The sequence below is a fragment of the Arachis hypogaea genome, chromosome 1, assembly GCF_003086295.3.
Source record: "Arachis hypogaea cultivar Tifrunner chromosome 1, arahy.Tifrunner.gnm2.J5K5, whole genome shotgun sequence".
Taxonomy (NCBI): domain Eukaryota; kingdom Viridiplantae; phylum Streptophyta; class Magnoliopsida; order Fabales; family Fabaceae; genus Arachis; species Arachis hypogaea.
In genome coordinates this window covers 99,153,532-99,172,250 of record NC_092036.1, presented here as the reverse complement: position 1 = coordinate 99,172,250, position 18,719 = coordinate 99,153,532, and the positions used below count along the sequence as shown (strand labels likewise).

The 18,719-nt window shown below is 34.0% G+C and overlaps 1 long non-coding RNA gene across 1 annotated transcript; it reads left to right on the top strand.

Annotated features, from left to right (window-relative positions):
- The first annotated feature begins 7,165 nt into the window (after positions 1-7,165).
- Positions 7,166-9,491, top strand: LOC112702037 (uncharacterized). Its single transcript, XR_003153914.3, has 5 exons — positions 7,166-7,654; positions 7,772-8,490; positions 8,745-8,920; positions 9,096-9,164; positions 9,250-9,491. It is a non-coding gene; the product is annotated as an uncharacterized lncRNA (long non-coding RNA).
- Positions 9,492-18,719: the final 9,228 nt, after the last annotated feature.

Below are 18,719 nucleotides of genomic sequence, written 5' to 3'. Positions count from 1 at the left end.
TGCCATGTCTAATTCTTTTTTTGTGACTCAACTATGTCTGATTTACTTATGTTAAAGGTTGTTATTGTGAAATTATTGCTAAATTAATTTAAAAATTTTTGAAAAATTAGTCACCACTCATCTGAAGTATATATGATGCAAATTGAAAATTTTTAGAATGAAATTAAAATAAAATAAAATTTAGAGATATTTTTTAAATTTTAAACAAATTTTAAAGACAAAAATATACTTTATCCTTGTTTAAAATACATCGTGTATTTTAAAATAGAAAGCACTAAATTGTTCATTTATAAATTAGCATGGATGAAAGTATCAAAATATAAACTTTTATTTTCTTAGTCAATTAATTGAGTTCAATTATTGAATTAAAAAAAAACTATGATGTGAATTGAACAAAACAAATAGTATCAAAATACAATGATATAATATGTAGAAAATAAATTGAATACTAAAGATCATATTGATAGCACCAAAATGACTTAAAATTGACATAAGAAGTTTAATAACACGACGCAATAAAATATTGAATCTTTCTAAAAAATATTACACATTTAATGAATTGAATAATTATCTCATATATAAAATAAAATATAAAAATCTAAAAAAAACAGTGAAATGTCTTCACTCTAACTCCAAAATTTCTAATTAAATGATATGATAAATCTAACCTTTTGTTGCTTGTGTTTCAAATCAGTTGAATTTGTTCCTTGAAGAAGATATCTCTGATACGGTTTTATCTGGATGTGGAATTGAAAATCTGAATCTAAAATTGTTGATACATTCTGGAATTTTGTTGTGGAATTGTTTGTTGAATCTGAGTTTGCATCGAGTTTTTCTTCTTCTGTATCCATGATTTTTGAAGTTTGGCATAAATTTTATTATTGCTGCTGAAATTGTGGCACCGCATATTTGTAACTATAACTTGACAATGAGGATTGTTGAATTGTTGTTTGAACTGCCATTGCTGTTGATTTTGCTTGTTGCTGCTGTGGTTGGACTAGGAAATAGAAATCTGATTCTTCTTCTGCGTTTTCTTCTTTGTGAATTGAAATTTCTGTTTGTATTGCATAATCTGAGTTTGTTGTGAGATTTTCTGCTTGTAGATTTTCTGCTTGGATGGGAAGAGAAGAAAGGAAAGAGATAAGGAAGTGGGAGTGGAGGTGGAGGTGAGGGGGGAAGGGTTTATTTTTATTTTTTAATATTATTTTTATTATTTAAATTGATTATTAAGAGTAACTTGATAAAATAAAATAAAATTAAAGCAGAAAAGGACGATTTTATAACGTTTTGTAACATTGAGGATGATTTTAATAAGGTCGGGGACGATTTTGATTTTGGCCTAAGATCTTAAGAACAAAAAAAGTACTTAACCCTAAAATTTTGGTTCTGGAATCTGTGATTCTAAGTAAATCATGGCACTCATTAATATAAACAACTGTCCTAATAATAGTATACTATGAACACATTAAAAAGCTCATACTTATGACTTTTTTTGTTATGAATTAAAGAATTGTATAATCCATTGTTATGGAATGATTGCGTGTTTTTTTATAGATATGGATCTTTTTTTCTTTTGAAAGTGCAAATTAAAGGATCAATTTTTGGGGTGGAAAGAAAATGGAGACTCTGATTTTGGGTTTGAAGAATTTGAATTTTGAGCTATCACAAATTGGAGCCTCTGATTTGTGTGTTGGGTGAAATTTTTTTATTTTGTACAAGTTTGGTGAATTGATTTTGTATTAAAAGAAATTGAAAATCCAAATTGGTGAGTAAATTTTCTTAATTAAAAAAATAAATTAGGAAAACTCAAATTTAAATCTTCGATTTCTTCTCTAACCCTTCTAATGTAAAACTCGGTTAATTTATGGCTAATTAACCCATAAATTAAAATATATTATAGAAAGTGAGAAATTAGGTTTTTATGGTTTAAAATGATAGAGAATTTTAAAACGAGAATTTCGATACCAATTTTAAAGAAATCGGCCCAAGATTGGGCCGAACAGGCCAAACTGGGCCAATCAGACCCAAGTTGGCCCAAGGGCCCAGCCAAGCCTCCTTAATTAATGAGAGCTCAGATCTCTTCTCTTCAAAACAACACACACATGCTACACAAAGAAAGAAAAGGGAAAAAGTGTGAAAACCCTTACTCCTATTCACACCAATCTTCCATTGATCATATCTTTTGATCCGGAGCTCTGCTTGATGCACCGTTTGCGGCCATGTAACTGCTGTGTCAAGCTCTACAAAACACACACAAAAAATCTTTAGGTAAGTTACAGTTTGCCCTTCGAATTCTCTGCCCTTGATTTCGAGTTTATTGGGCACAATGTTAAAATTTGTGAACTCCTTTGTGTTATAGGATCAAATTAGCTTGAGGGGAAGACTTGTTCTTACTCCCTTGATCCTTGGGTGAGGTAAGAGATCTCAAATCCTAGTGAAATATTGAATTTGAGGTATTGAGTAATGAGTTATTGTGTTTGGGTGTGATATTGTGGTTTAGGCTTTATATGTGTGTGTGTTGGAACTTGATTGGTAGTTTTGGCAAGCCTTGGAGTGGAGCTTGTGCTTGGAAATCTGTTGGTGAAGCATTGTGACACTGAAAGTTGAGGAAAAGTGAATTTGAGAGTGATTCGAGTGGAACAAAAATCGGCTAAGGTATAGTTTCGGTTTCTTGTATCTAAAATATAATGTGGTTGTGAAAACGTAGGCTAGTGGCCCTAGGATAAGATTTGGAATTATTGATGTAATTAATGGATAATGTGACTTGTATTAGTATGTATGCATTTTTGGTGGATTGTGAAAATATTTGGTGATTGATGAAATTGATTGTTGTTTTAGAAATTGAGAGGGGAAAGAATGAATATTGAATTGAGTTATGGAATGTTGACTATGATATGTGACTTGGCTAAATATGGTAAAATTGGTGGGTTGATGATCGAATGAGTGGATGAAAGTATTTGGTTTTGAATCATTGAGTTTAGTTGGTTTTGGAATGAGTTTGATAGGGGTATGTTTTAAAAAGGGGAGTTTATAAGTTTTGGTGAAAATTGGAATTTTGATTAACTTTAACGGATCATATCTTGAGCAATTGTTTTCAAAATTTGATGATTTTTATATCAATGGAAATATAATTTTATAAGCTTTGAAATGGTTTAAATTTGGTGAAAATCTAAATTTTGTGGAAGGAGATATGATCATTGGAAGTTTGGGTTAAAAATATGAATTTTGCAATTTCTGCAGAATTTATGATTTCTGGTTTGTGTGCGCACGCACACTTTGCGAGAATTTGGTCATGTGCGCATGCACAACCTTGTACGTACGCACACGCGGACAGGGCTACTGGTGGCAGCACTAGCACGTCCTGTGCGCGCACACAACCAACGAAGGATTTCGAGCTGTGCATACGCACAGGCCTGTGCGCACGCACACGTTGGGAATGGCACGCTGGTGGTGGCATTAGCACACGACGTGCGCGCGCCCAACTATGGAGATTTTGTTTTCTATGCGTACGCATAGACCTGTGCGTACGCACACTTTTAAAAATACTCCTGGGCGTGCGCACGCACACCCCTGTGCATATGCACGCGACCCAATCCTTTTCTAAAGCTATTATTTTCAAGACTTTCACATTTTCGACAAGCTTGTAACCTTTCGAAATGTTATTTTCCACTTATAAACCCCCAATTTCGTTCTTTAATTCTTAAATTGATATAGAATGCCTAGTGAATGAGAGTAACTATGGGAGAGGGTAACTTGTAGGTGAAGGAAGGAGATAGCATGATAAATTATGATTAATGATGACGAGATGAGTTGTTAAGGAGGATGGTGGAGTATCGTGTATGATGTGAGCCAAATGGCTGAGGGTGATATGAGGCGAAGGGCTGTGTGTGATGATGGTTAAGGCTGATAATGATTTATGAATTTTTAAGCCAAATGGCTGAGATGAATGTTAATGTATGGTTGTGATTAAATGCATATATGCTGAATTGTTGATATTGTGATTATTGCACTCCATCTTTCTTTTCCTGGGTGAAAGCAGTGGCTAGCCACCACGTGCTCTAGGTGGAGACTCGATACTCTGCTAACCCTATGTCGTAAGTGTAGCCGGACACTGTGAAAGTTCCGGATGAGCTCGCCCCCGTGAATATACACCAGTGAGGGTGTTGGATATGAATTATAATTATGTTTGTGGATAACTCGAGTTGGGGATGCGCGATAGAGGGACAGTCCAATGGTTAGCTACCAGGACTTGTTGGGTTGGCTTTATAACCGACAGATGAGACTCATCAGCCACTAGGACAGGCATGCATCATATGCATTATACGTGATTTGTTTGGAATGCCTAATTGATTGCATTGTTACTTGCTAATTGCCTAATTGTCCTATCTATTTTCTACTTGTGCATTTCTTGTTTGATATACTTGTGTTTGCATCTTTATTACTATTGGCGGTTGGGAGGTTTGCAGGATTTGGAAAGGGGATATATATATAGTTAGACCGAAGATCCTTAAGTTAGTCGCCTGTTTTCGTTTTTATAATCTGGAAGTTCTAAGATTACCTTCGGCTTTCCCAGGACATTACATGTTAGGTATTTGGGCACTATTGCCATGCTGAGAACCTCCGGTTCTCACTCATGCTGATTTTGTGGTTTTCAAATGCAAGACGTGAGGTTCGTCGTTGAGGCATGCTGGAGACTTCCTTTTGGCGGAGATCCTTAACTTTGGGGATGTTATTTTGATCTTATATACTTGTTTAGATACTTATATTCTCTATTGTATTTGTATTTTGTATTTACTCCTCTTAGAGGTTATTTTGGAGAAACTGGATTTGTATATTGTCTTTTGGGTTATCTTTAAGGATTTCCTTACTATATATGTATGTATACTATGTGCTCGGACCGGTTATCTTTGCAAGCCGAGTCCCGAGTCTTGATATATGTATTTTGGCACTCTTTGTATATCTCTTCGCTTTAGCTTGTTCTCTAGCTGTTCGTTTACGTTAGCGATCAGAGTGTTGCGCTTTTTGATTTATCGGTTTTAATTTACCCACTTTTCTTCAAAGGCTCATAGTTATGAATATTTTTGCAATATTATACGTACTAAATTTTATTTCAGAGATCGTAATACCTCGCCACCTCTATTTTATGACTTAAGCATAAGACTCTGTGTGGTAGGGTGTTACATCTTCCACACTCGGAAATTACACCCATAGCTTCAATAATGGTGAAAAACACCAATGTTAAGTCAATTTGAAAATTAAAAAGCACATACTTATAAGGGACATGTCTTTTTTTATATTGATTGATGAGTGTAATAAATAAATAAATTGAAGACAAATTGTAAGGACAAAGAATGACAAACTATTTTTATTATTTGAATTATTAGATGTACAATGAAATCAAACTATTCATATCAATACATTACACTCATCTTAATGAATGATTGACTCTGGTGCGATAAGGTAGACATTGGAGGAGCTATCTCTGTTAATCTCTTTTGATGCTATAAAACATAATTATCAAACTCGACTCAACCCAATCAGTTTTACCAAAAACTCAATCACCCGGTCACTTGGCTGAGTTGAGCCACCTTCCTAACCGTCTAAACATCGGATCTGGTAAAAACCAATTTAACCCGTCCAATTTTTATCAAAACCAGCAACATAACTTGGACCAGGTCATGCTTAATGTTTGTTTTTTAAATTTCGAAAACAACGTCATTTTTCTTCATCAAAACCCTTATGCCCTAAATGTGTACTTCCTCTCATCACTATCTCACTAAAACTCGATTTCTCTCATTTCTCTCACTATGTCTCACAAGCTCTCGCACTCAAGGTTGTCGTTAGTCATCACCGTCTTGTATTCAATCGCGCACGTGCACCTTTCCTGCGCTTGTCATCACCGGTGGCAAAAGCAGAATGTCCTAGGATTGATTGTCATTGTCGCTCTCTCTCTCTCTTGTTACCATCTCTCACTCAATCGTGCCCCTTCCTTTCGCTCACAGCCGCTAGCGACAGAAGCAGTAGGTTCCGGGACTGGTCATTGTTGTCGTCTCCTTGCTTCGAGTCTTACCATCAACTTCCTTCATGAAACCAAAAGCTAGTCCCCAATTTGGTGAGTTCCAACAAATTTTTCTGTTCTTTTTTTTTTCAGTTTTATTGCTGTAATACATGACTACACTTTGATTTGTTCACTAAACTAGTATTTTTGTTGCTGAAAATCATCACTAGTATGAATTTGTTACTAATTGAACCTTGAATAATTTGTTGCTTAAAATATCATGGTTCTAGAAATCGGGCTAGACTAACCGGTCGGATCGGTCCAACCACAAATCGAACGCATTTGCAGTTTGACTCAAATGGAAAAACCGCAATTCTAAAAACCATACATGACCTGTTTCACCAGCCGGTTGGACAGAACCAAATCCTGGCCGATTGGACGGAACCAAAACCGGCCGATTTTCCTAGAAACAGGAAAAGAATCACGCGTCGCGTGACTTCCTTCCCCTTCTGCTCACTCAAATTCAAAGAATGAAACCCTGATTCCCTGAAAGAAATCAAAGAAACAAACCCTGAAACCCTAGCTTCTCTAACACCGCTGCAAGGACTGTCGCCTTCCGTTGAGTTCAGGCACCACAGTCGTCGTTTAGTTGTCCGCTCTTCTTCCTCATTCGACAATCGCACCTTCTCAGCATTTCCTTTGACCTTCACTTCCTTAGCAAAGCAAAATCTTCTTTTCTGTCGTTCTGCTCCTCCAGCCACCACTGTGTTACCGCTGCGTCCCCACCGCGCCCCCGCATTTGTTGCATCTAGTCGAAAATGCCGTCCCCATTGCGCTCGTCTATGCTCGTCTTGCGTGCCCTGGAAGGTACTTTTTACTGTGATTATTGTTTTAATTCGTTTATGATGGTTAAATTGTTATTATTGTGATTATTCTTCTTCAATTATTTTTGTTATTAACATTGTTCTGAAAATTAAACCGGACCAGCTAGTTCAATCAGGTTAACCAGAAACCGATCACCTAACTGATCCGGTTGACCTCCAGAACCTCTTTCCAAAAAATTGGTGAAAAATCGGTTGAACCGACAGTTAGCCAGTGAACCAATCGAACCGAACAAGTTTTTAAAGAGACCGATTTTTTAACTTAACCTAAAAACAGCACGGTTTTGGAGCCCAAAAAAAATCCGAAGTTAAAGGCCCAGATCCCCTTTCCCCTCCGCTATCATAGACCCCCATTGACACAGTAGCCTCCCTCCTCAACCCTAATTTCGATCTGTATCCACTCTGCACACCACAACTCTACAAGTGACGCCGGCAGTGACCACCAGCGGCTGCCACCGTTGCGGTGCGAAACTCTGGACTCCACCGTCGTTACCACAAGCGACACCACCAGTGGCTGCCACCGTCGCGGTTCAAAGGTAGTCGGCGTTGTCTGTTCGAAGGTCATGGTTCTAAGGTCGTTGGCGTCGTCTGTTCGAAGGTCGCCGTTCGGAACTTCTGAGCATCTGTTCTGTTCTTTTCTAAGCTTCTGTGCTGCCACCTCTGTCCTCCTCTGCTCTGCTCTCCCAGCCTCTCAGTCAGGCCTCCTGTGTTCCGAGCATCTGTGCTGAACTACTGCCACCTTTGTCCTCTTCTGCTCTGCGCTCTCAGCCTCTCAGTGAGTCCTCCTCTGTTCCGAGCATCAATTTTTTATCTATCTATTTAGGGTCGCGCTAGTACAGATCAAAGTTCATACAGAAATACAGATTTATTTTCACTTTGTTTCACATGTCAGTGTTGCCTTAGGGGTGTCAAAACCAATCCCGACCGAAGTAAACCGACAAACCGAATCGAAATAACCGAAAACCGAATTAACCAAAAATTGAAAAAATCGAGAAAAACCTGTTTTGCTGTTTTTTTGTGATTCGGTTTGGTTTTCAGTTTTGAGCATGAAAACCCTAACCGAATCGAACCGGCTAGGAAAAAAACCCTAAAAATTACTAACCCCACCCCCCAGACACCCCCCAAATGAATGAAATGCTGCTGTGCGCGAGTGTGAGCGTTCCTGACCCCAACCCCCAAATCCCCAATCCCTAACCTAGCTCAGTACTCAGTCGCTTTCTCTTCTCCAAATCTCGACACCTGTGCACCCAGCCGCACCTGCCTGCGGCACCCACGTTCCTCCCAAGTCCCACCACCGTGAAGCCTTCCTCCGAATCCCAACGCCGAAGCCTTTCTCTTCGCGAAGACGCGGACAGAGCAGAGATCCCAACACGACGCTGTCGGCCCGTCGCACATCAGGCCAGCACGCCACCCACTGACCCAGAAGGCCAGTAACACGCCACCACCCACTGACTCAACAGGGCAGCATAGCACAACGCCGTCACCGTTGAGACGCCACCACCCAGCAGCGTTTCTAGGTTCTGGCCACGATCATCAGTTCAACCCAGCACCTCCAAGTCTCCCACTCAGCCTTCTTCCCAAGTCAATATAGAGCCCGAGCCACCGATTCAGGTAATGTTTACCATTTGCTATTTACTGGTGCATTGTTGATTTGTTGCTACTTGCTGTTTGAGTGTTTAATTGTTGGTGTTGTTGTATTTGTTTATGCAGTTTGTTGTATTTGGGGGGTTTTAGCTTCTGAATGTGTATTATTTCTGATTGTTAAGGTTCTAGGTTCTGATTGTTAGAGAAGTTATGTTTTTTATTGTTAGGGTTCTGCATGTGTATTATTAAATGTTGGATTTGAGTTTTGTGTGCTGATGTAGTTGCTATAAGGAATTGATGCTCCTAAAAGTGTAATGCCATATGGAAAGGAAGCTAAAAATGAACCAACAAAGATTGTTCAAGGAAAGTCTTTGGGGATCTTTGTATATGGACAAGATCGCTATGGTCGTTGCGTCGGTGATCTCTACTATAATGCCGTTTTTGCACAAGTAATTTGGTTTGTACTTTCTCTCGATTTTTCATTCATTTGTCAATGTTGCCTTTGGAACATTCTTGAATTAATGTAGCTAGATACAATTAAATAATAACGAAATACATGTTAGTTCAATGTAGCTCTAATATAACATAGGATTGCTTTTGAGTTTCTTATTTTGCTTTTCTTTTATGATAAGGAAATGATGCTGAAGAAGGGTTTAGCATGGCACTACTAAGCCTATGACAAAAGTCCAGAACTAGAAACAGTAAGTGATATACTACTTTTTCTTGTTTCTTTCATTTTTTTGTGCCAAAGCTATATATCTAAACTTTATATTGCTGTTATTCTAGTGGGAAAACAAGCAAGAGCAAAGCGAGTTAGATTATGGGCCTCAAAGAATCCAGAGAACCATGTGCCTATATATATATATATGGTCTTTTAATAAATAAGGAATTCATTTTCTTATATGTGTTTGTGTTTTACTGAATTGTTAACACATTAGTCAGTTTAAACAGTGTAATATGTAGTTTTTTTATCTATAACTGTGAAATATTGGATCAAGACCTTTATTAGTTATTGCGTATTTGTGTTATATGATTGTGAAATGGTATGATAGATTTTTTCTTTTAGTTGATTGAAAAAACCGAACAAACCGAACTAAACCAAACCGATTTTAATTGATTTGGTTTGGTTCGAATGGTTTTGGTTAAAAATCAAACCAAACCAAACCGCAGCTTAATTAAACGATTGGATCGGATGACTTTTATCTGCAAAACCGAACCAAACCGCACCATGAACACTCCTAGATGTTGGCCCCTTGTTGCAGTATGCAGCTGGCGCAGAGGAAGTGACGTAAGCTCATGGAAGGTGCGATGGAGCTGGCTTAGTGGGGGTGTAGTCAAACGGGGTTTTGAACATCCCGTGTTCCATTAGAGCAAGGCTCGCGACATGGGTCTTGTTTGGGGCAAAAAAAAGGGATGGCGTCTTTGCTTTGCCACGCTGAGCCATCATCGCACCCTAGCCGGGCTCTCACTAAATGTCGAAACAATTATCTCCATTATCGTATCCCAATGACCCCATTAGGTATATTTTTCTTAGAGGAGTGTTAAGGGGCCAGCAACTTTTGGGAGTTGTAGTCATCAATGATGATTTTAATGGTGTGAGATTGGTTTGAGATTTCATCCAATGACTCACTATTCTTTGTTGGTTACATGCCGGCCAAAATTTAATAAAATTATTGGCCCTAAACTTTTTTTTTCTTATTTAAAAACACATTGCACCTTTTTATCGTACATTTGACATATACTAAACTTATGTTATCGTAAGGAAGACACATATAAAAAAAAGTATGAGTTTTCATGCAAATAGAAATAATTAGATAAGTTGATTAAAATTATAATCCACATGTAGGGCTTGAAAACACCAAATTCACTGTTCTAATTTTTTTTGTGGTGTTTGAACGTATAATTTTATGAATTTTTTATTTTTATAAATTAAATAAATATAATAATTATTAAAATAAATAATTTTATGAATATTTATCGAAATAAATACTCCAATTTTAGTGTAAACGAGATAATTTTGCATGTATCTCGTTTACAGTATAAACAAGATAAGAGAGGTGTATGTGACACGTGTTTACTGTAAACGAGATATATATATTTTTCTAAATAAAATTAAAAATAATAAAAAATATTAATAATCCAAACTTTTAGTATATAATTAGTACATAAAAAGGATTAAAATGGATATGTTTGATTAGTTTTAGTCTATTTTAAATGATATGGATTAATATATTTATTTAGAAACTATTAAACTGCCCACTATTAATATGGTTACCTCTTTTCTATCTACCCACTATTTAAAAATTTAAAATATAATTTAAACATACTTAATTTATTTAATGACTCAGTTAATGTATGTATCTACTCTATTGATATATAATATGAATTTTTTTTTACTTAAATTATATTTCAAACTTTTATGTACTCCATGCAACAAATAAAATTTATATGTACTTCCGTAAAAAAAACAAAAACATTGAGTGAATACAGAAGAAAACAAATGTACTACCCATTATTGATAATGGGTAGTTACAAATATAATTTAACACATTTATTTTAAAAGTACATTAACACCTTAACAAGTGCACTGTTAAACTTTTAAATTACCCACTATTAACACGGTGATCTTGAATTCAGTTTTAAATCATCAAACCAATCAATTAATTTCCATTGAGTTCTTTCTAAATTATATTTCAAATTTTGATATACTCCCATGCAACAAACAAAATTTTTATGTACTCTGATACAATAAACAAAATTTCATAAATTTAAAATTTAAAATTTTAAAAATTATATTTAATTATTTCATTTAAAAATTTGAAATTTTATTTGTTGGATAGATTATATAAAAATTTAAAATATAATTTAAATAACTGTATTATTTAGTGGACAATTTAAGAGATGATTTGATTAGTTGGATGATATCTATTAAGAGGCAATCTAACAGTGGACAGTTTAAAATAAACAGTTTATCTTTTCTATTATTTGAAACATTCTATTTATAAGAGTTTAGTCAAATTAAAAGCATTAATTTTTTTTATTATTTTAAAAAATTATATTAAATTATTTTTAAATGCATATATCTCGTTTACAATATAAATGAAATATACAAAAATTGAAAAATTACGTATATCTCGTTTATACTATAAACAAGATACATGTAAAATTATCTCGTAAACGAGATAAAAAAAATATTTATTTCGATAAATATTCGTAAAATTATTTATTTTAATAATTATTACATTTATTTAATTTATAAAAATAAAAAATTCATAATTTTATTTGGCACGAAATTATCGATTAAATATTTAATGCGCAAAGAATAACTTTTCGGGATAAGTTGGATTAATTTTTTTTAAGTGATCAATTATGTTTATATTTTTTAACAGTTGACTTACTCCTTTTGTATTAATCAATATTAAAAGTGGTCCATAATTTCTTGCTGAAGCCTGTAGTTCACAGTGTATGATATTTTTATAAAATAGTGTTACCCAATGTTATTTTTTAAACAATTTCCACCATAAACAATTATTTAGATCACTAAAAGATATAAAAATATTAGATATTATTCTTGCCGCAAGTCTTCTCAAATTCAGTTTGATCACTAATAGATCAGATGTACAAGGTCAATAGTTTTAAAAATTTTGAAATTTGACTTCAAGATATATATAATCAAATATATGAAATTCTAAAAAATATGTTCAGTAATCAACAGAATTCATAAAAATCATATATCCAACTGTGTTGTACAAAAAACATTCTAATAAAATATTTTATTTATTATTATATAAAATCTCCTCTCATTTCACAAGAGAATTTTTTTTTACTACAATAATTGACATGGTATTTTAGCATTGTAAAAATTCAATTCAAATTTTTGTCTTAAAACATAATAAAAAATCATGATATTTCTGTCTTCTCAGATTAAAATTAGTTAAATTTAAAAAACTCAATCAGAAATCATGATATTTCTGTCTTCACAAATTAAAATTAGTTGAGTTTAGAAAACAGACCAAGCAGCTAATGAACAAACATTTTTAAGAAGTTACAAATTGTTTAATTTGTTTAATGAATTTGGTCTAGTTTGCCAGAAATATTATGTGTTTAAGATATATTTTTATATATCTTCAGTAATATTTTAAAAACAATCAAAATTTAACAAATTATAATAAACAACTTACAATCTACTAATCATTAAGTAAGTATATAAAATTTTAGTCTTTTCCATAATAAAGATTTTTTAATTTTTTTTAATATTGACCTCAATATTTTTTATTTTAAAAACAAACTAATTAGTTTATATTTATAATATCGTTATATATTATATGTATTTATTGACAAATAATATTAATAAATATGATAGAATCATAAAAAAATCATACTATAATTGATACAAATATTTGATATATTTTTATTTATACATATTTACTTATATTTATATTAATAATTATGAATAACAAAAAATAAAATTAATTTAAATATAACTGAGTATAAAATTAAAATAATATTTAAAAAAATTAATTCACGTTTTTACTATATATTAATAATTAGCATTTAAAATAAGAAGGAACAACATAGTTTAGCACTAAGGAGAGCATGCAGAATAAAGAAGACCCAAGTTCGAACGACATCTTCATTAATTTCGGAATTTTCTCCCGAATGTATCAGTTGAACCGATTTTTACTGATTCTGAAAAGTTTTCATCGGCTTTGACCGGTTCTTTTTCTTATGCTGTTCCAAGATTGGACTAGACCAATTGGGAGTCCGGTCCGTCGGTTTCTACAGTCGAACAGGCCAGTCCGGACTGATTCTTACAACTATGCCACATCATTTAACCTTTTTTGCCTTTCACCAAAAGCCAAATCGTCTCTTTTCTCCCAGTTCTCCTTCTCTTCGATCACGTCATTCAACAATGAATAAAGAAGGAAATGGAAGGTGCAAAAGCTACGGTGGATTGCAGAACAAAAGGCGTGTTTCCGCATCCATACAAGAAGAAAGGGCTAATACCAAGAGGCTAGTCACACTACAGTTAGAGCACATCAAAAACTATTTTTCCTCATTTGTGCTGCACCGAGGATCTAAGAAGAAATCTACCAAGTCTCAAGCACAATCAAGCAACGATGGAGAAATCAAAGCCAAATCCGGATAGTAGAAGATCCATGGTCCAAATCCAAACTTCGGGCCAAAGCAAAACTCTACGGGCTAGATTGTCAAAAATTTGAAGAAAAATGATGAGAGAGAATGGGTAAGATGCATGCAACAGATTCGGATCTCTCTCTCCTTACTGACGAAGCCGTTGCAGCTCTATGCAGGAGAAGAAGACAATATGGGTTTTGAACTTGCTTCAACCTTGAAAGCTCCACTCTTCTATAATAAGGGTGGACGGCCAACGGTTGAAGACAAGAGAGTAAGAACAAAACGCAGAATTGTGAGAAACTGCTAATGAGAGGTAAAAGGCAATGAGTTACACTTGGAGAAAAAGCCGTAAGATGTTTCAGATTTTCTTTGTACATTTTTCTGTTTTTGCTTCATGATCATGTGTGGATTCCCTTATAAGTTGGGTTAGCATTTGGCTATTGAAAGCTACGATGAGTCCTAGTCAAATTTAGATTTGGTCAAAATCTGGATTTGTCCCAGATAGGATTGGGAAGATCCTATTCAAAACATTGGTGTATGTAATTCAGTGAAAAAGTTAGTCAAATTCTATTAAGTTTATGATGGAGACTGGATGTAGGTTACATTGCATTTAGTAGTTGAACAAGGATATATCTGGGTGTTATTTATACTGCTCTACTCTATTTCTGTTTCTATCGCAGACAAAAAAAGTGTCTCTCAACGCAATACAAGACAAAAGTAAAATATATCTCCTAACTTCCTTTGAAAATGCAACAAGTAAGATTCAGAAGAAAGGGAGGCTAACATACAGCCTCCGCTTTCTCTTAAGCACTGATAGCCATCAAAGTTTAATTTTAATACATCGACAATGTAAAATGTTTTGTTTAGTCGTTCAATTGCATTTTTACATTTACATGACTATTCATACTATTAATCGTAAAACGTAATTATTTTTCTTGACATGTCGTTATATAATTGGATGCACATGTAAAACTATTAATCATAAAAACATTACTATTTTATTCTTTTAGAATTAAATAAAAGATTATTTTAATATTTTTAATATTAAATTTGAATTCATAATTGCTAACACAATTAATAAACCTGAGTAATAATTTAGTATTTTTTAAATTAATGCTTAACAGAATTTGTTAGTGCTTTAGGAATAAACTAAAAGCTATATTAATTTTTTAAAATTCAATCTTCGAATATTATTTTCTTATTTTCAAAAATAATTATCAAGGTGTTGTAATATTTTTAAAAAGTAAAATTTAATATTTTCATAGGCATGTTTTTGAAATATGTTTCATGTGACATTTTTATATCGCCAGTTTTCTGTATTATTTGTTATCATGAGAAAGTATTTTTTCCGACAACATTTTTCCATCATTGGAAAAGAATCAATTTTTTTTTTTGGTCGGTGGATTGGACAACCCCCAATCCTAGGTATAGGATACACCCACACACTCCTCACATATTTATCACATTTTTTCCTCAATTGCATCCTCTAGGGTTTGAACCCTAGACCTTGAGGTGGGGAGAGGGGAGAAATGCCACTAGAGCCAATGCTCATTGGCGAATCAATTTTCTCAAAACAATTATCTAATTGGATCAATCTATTATTTTTTGGGGCCTATCCCTAACATTGAAATGGAAATTTTGAGTTTATCATCCAATTTTCTCTCTTTTATTTCCGGTTACAGTTCACTATATCAAAAAACCTAATCAATCCAACAACTCACGGCCCTCTAATAACATTTCAGGAATGAAACAAGGCCCAACAACGATAAACCCATTCATCACATCCCTTCAACGGGATTCTCATGTTGACCTGGTCTCCCCATCCACCGGCTTAGCTACAATGTGGAGCCTTTGTAAACCAGTCCTGCAATCTCTGCAATCATCGGTGGTGACGACAGGTGGCAGGAAAGAACAGTATTTCCTCTAGTGTGCCTTGAAGCGGGAATTTTCCCGCTCAAATCCATCTCAAAATCAAATTCTCTTTCTTCCCTTTTACTTCAAATAAAAGCAAAGAAAACTAAGCTTCAAGGATCTTCATTGTCCCGAAGATCATCTTTTATGAGGGGGATTTGCTACCTGCAACTGAAGAATAGGCTATTTTAACACGAGATATCTCCACCATTTCAAATTCTTTCCCTTTCTCCTTTTTACTCTCAAGTCTCACCAGATTTCAACTCCCTAAAGTCGTACCATCCACTTCAAAACAAACCCTAAACCCCTTGATACTCCAACTCTTGCTCCGCCATTTCACTCGGCACCTACAAACTCAACATCTTCCTCCGCCCTTTATCTTCCTGTGACCTTGATTGGTGACTTTATTCATGCTATGTAGCCAAACATGGGTCAAGGAGAAGCTGTACCTACATCTCATTGTTGCATAAAAATCTAATATAGGATCTGTACTTTGAGGCTCCTAGGAAGAAATCTGACTTTGGAGATCATTGGAAGCTGGTGCGAAGCCTCAGGTGTACAATGAAGAGCATGAGAAGCTGTTATCTGTTGTGGCTGGGGTGGTAGACAGTCGCGGTGGCGGCGGCGCTGAACGGGTCGTTTTGGTTCATAGTGGTGCCACAGATTGTGTACATCCTGAGCAGCACAAACGGGGTTGTGTGGAGTGGGTTCTCAATAAAGGCCTTTGAGAATCTCTGGGGATTCGTTCGTCTCTCCCTTACAGCTGCGGTTTTGCTCTGGAATCAAAATTTAAATTTATTTGTTTTTTGTTTTTTTATTTTTTATTTTTATCGTTTGAAAAAAACTCTCTTGCACTATGTTTGGTTTGATAGAAAATGAGTGGAAAGAAAATGGATAGAAAGAAAATGGGTAAAAAATGATATTTTTCTTTGTTTGGTTATGAAAGAAAATAGGAAGGAAAGAAAATTTTAGTGTGGGTCCCATTAAAAAAATTTTCTTTCCATCACAAGCAAGAAAACTAGAAAAAAAAAGTGTTATATTTTTGTATTTCCAATACTACCCTTAGTTATATTATTAACAAATATTAATATAAATTTAGTTTTATTATATTATTATAATAGAAATTTATATTTCAAATATTATATATATTAGATAAATAATTTAAATTAAATATTTAAAATTATAATATTTTATAATATTTATAAAATATAATAAAATATGAATAAATAAAAATATTTATATTTTATTTTATGATAAGGGCATTAATGTAATTTTATATTATTATGATTTTCTTTCTTCTCACTTTTCTTTCCATCCAAACAAAAGAAAATTTTCCTTCTATTTTCTTTTCATCTATTTTCTATTCATCCAAACAACACACAAATAACTCAACTTTTATTTCTATTTTCTTTCCTCTCATTTTCTTTCCTCTTATTTTTTTTCTTTTCATTTTCTTTCTAACATCCAAACAAACCCTTGGTGAACTGATGCATGATGAATATGAGAGACAACACTCATGTTTTGTATTAGTAGATCAGAGCCAAATTCTTTAAGAGGAGATAGTATTGTCTCTTCCTTAAGAAATTATGCTTTCTATATATTAAGGAGATGCAAAAGGATTCGGATCTTCTGATGTTTTAAGTTGTGTTTCAATCTTTACCATTAAAAGATAAACATTCAATTTTAATGGCAAAGATTGAAACATGACCAACAACATGGAAAGAGAATAGCATGAGAAGATCCAAATGCAGCAACAAAGAAAGGAAAGGAAACAATAATGTGTACTAGAGTGTTCTGAGTGTAGCACCTGTGATGCACGAACATGATAGTTGCGAAATCGTTGAGAACTTTTCAAATGGTTGGTCATCTTTGACATTTGCTTGATTTCTAGCATTTTGATTATTATTCCACCCACAAATTCGGACTAAAGAGGTGTCTCTTAGTGTTATTTTAATTATTACTCCAATGCCTGTTAGCATGTGTGGTTTAGGATGAAAAAATGAGATACTATAATGGGGAAAATGGTAAACCCATAACCATTTATAAATTTTTTAACTGAAGGTTTGTTCTTTGCTTTGGAAATTAATGTACAATGTTGTTGTCAAAGTTGTCACCCCCTTTTCCAATTTGTTCTTTGTTATTTTTTTTCGGTCTCATGTTAATGAATTTGAATTCTAAAACAATTTCAAGCATAGAAAACTCCATATTTTATGAGCAGCAAGTGGAACATTGACTGTGCGACTTGAACTATTTGTAGTTGCCAAGACGAATAGAGATAGAGCTTCTTTGATTACTTTGCTTTTTGGTGTTACTTTTAGTGCTAAGGTTTCACATGGATTAAGGGCTACTTTAGCTGTTTGCATACACATTTACTCCCTCTGGAATGTTAGTTTCCCAACCGAGGTTTTACTTTATTCTGAATTTGATGGAAAAATTTTCTTTTTATTTTTTTGAAAGTTAGGCTTGACAATGGGATTATTTGCAAAGATATCTATGAAGATGTGAAAAAGTGACAATGTTTTGGATGACTACAATGATATGGAGCTTGACGAGGTAAGTATTGGTGATGCAAGATTTCTAAATATTTTGCAAGTATAATGGTTTATTATTTTCTATTTGTGATTGACTGTTGTTTTTGTGATGCAGATATGGAACATGCAAAAGATGATTTTGATGTCAATGACTATGTGAGGAGGATGAGAAAGAACAAGAAGAGGAAGAAGATGGAGAGGAAAGAACAATTGAGGAAGACCAAAGTGGATGGAATAATGATGAGATGGAATAACTTGAGATACAAATGTCCCAAATCAGGTTAGATACAGATGTCTGTCTATCCTATATTTGAGTTGAAATACCAATATAATTTTCTAACTTGCTTTAATGATTCTGTAGCTCATTATTTAATGTGAAATAGTTCATGTCAACTGACAGAGAGAGAAAGAGATGTATTTGACAAGTTTGGCCACACCTATCAGAATAGAGAACAAAATAATGAATATATAGGTAAAGTTTGATTTTTGCTATTATCTGAATTTGGTGGTTTATGGAAGGACTTAAAGCCAAGATATATCTAATTGATTTCACCTTGAGGGATTCACCCTTGAGTTAAAGCTAAGATCAAAGGTGTATTTGCGCTGCAGTTTAATGTCAAGACTATTTTATGTTGTATTATCTGGCAAGGGTTTACACTATTGACACAATCTTAAAGG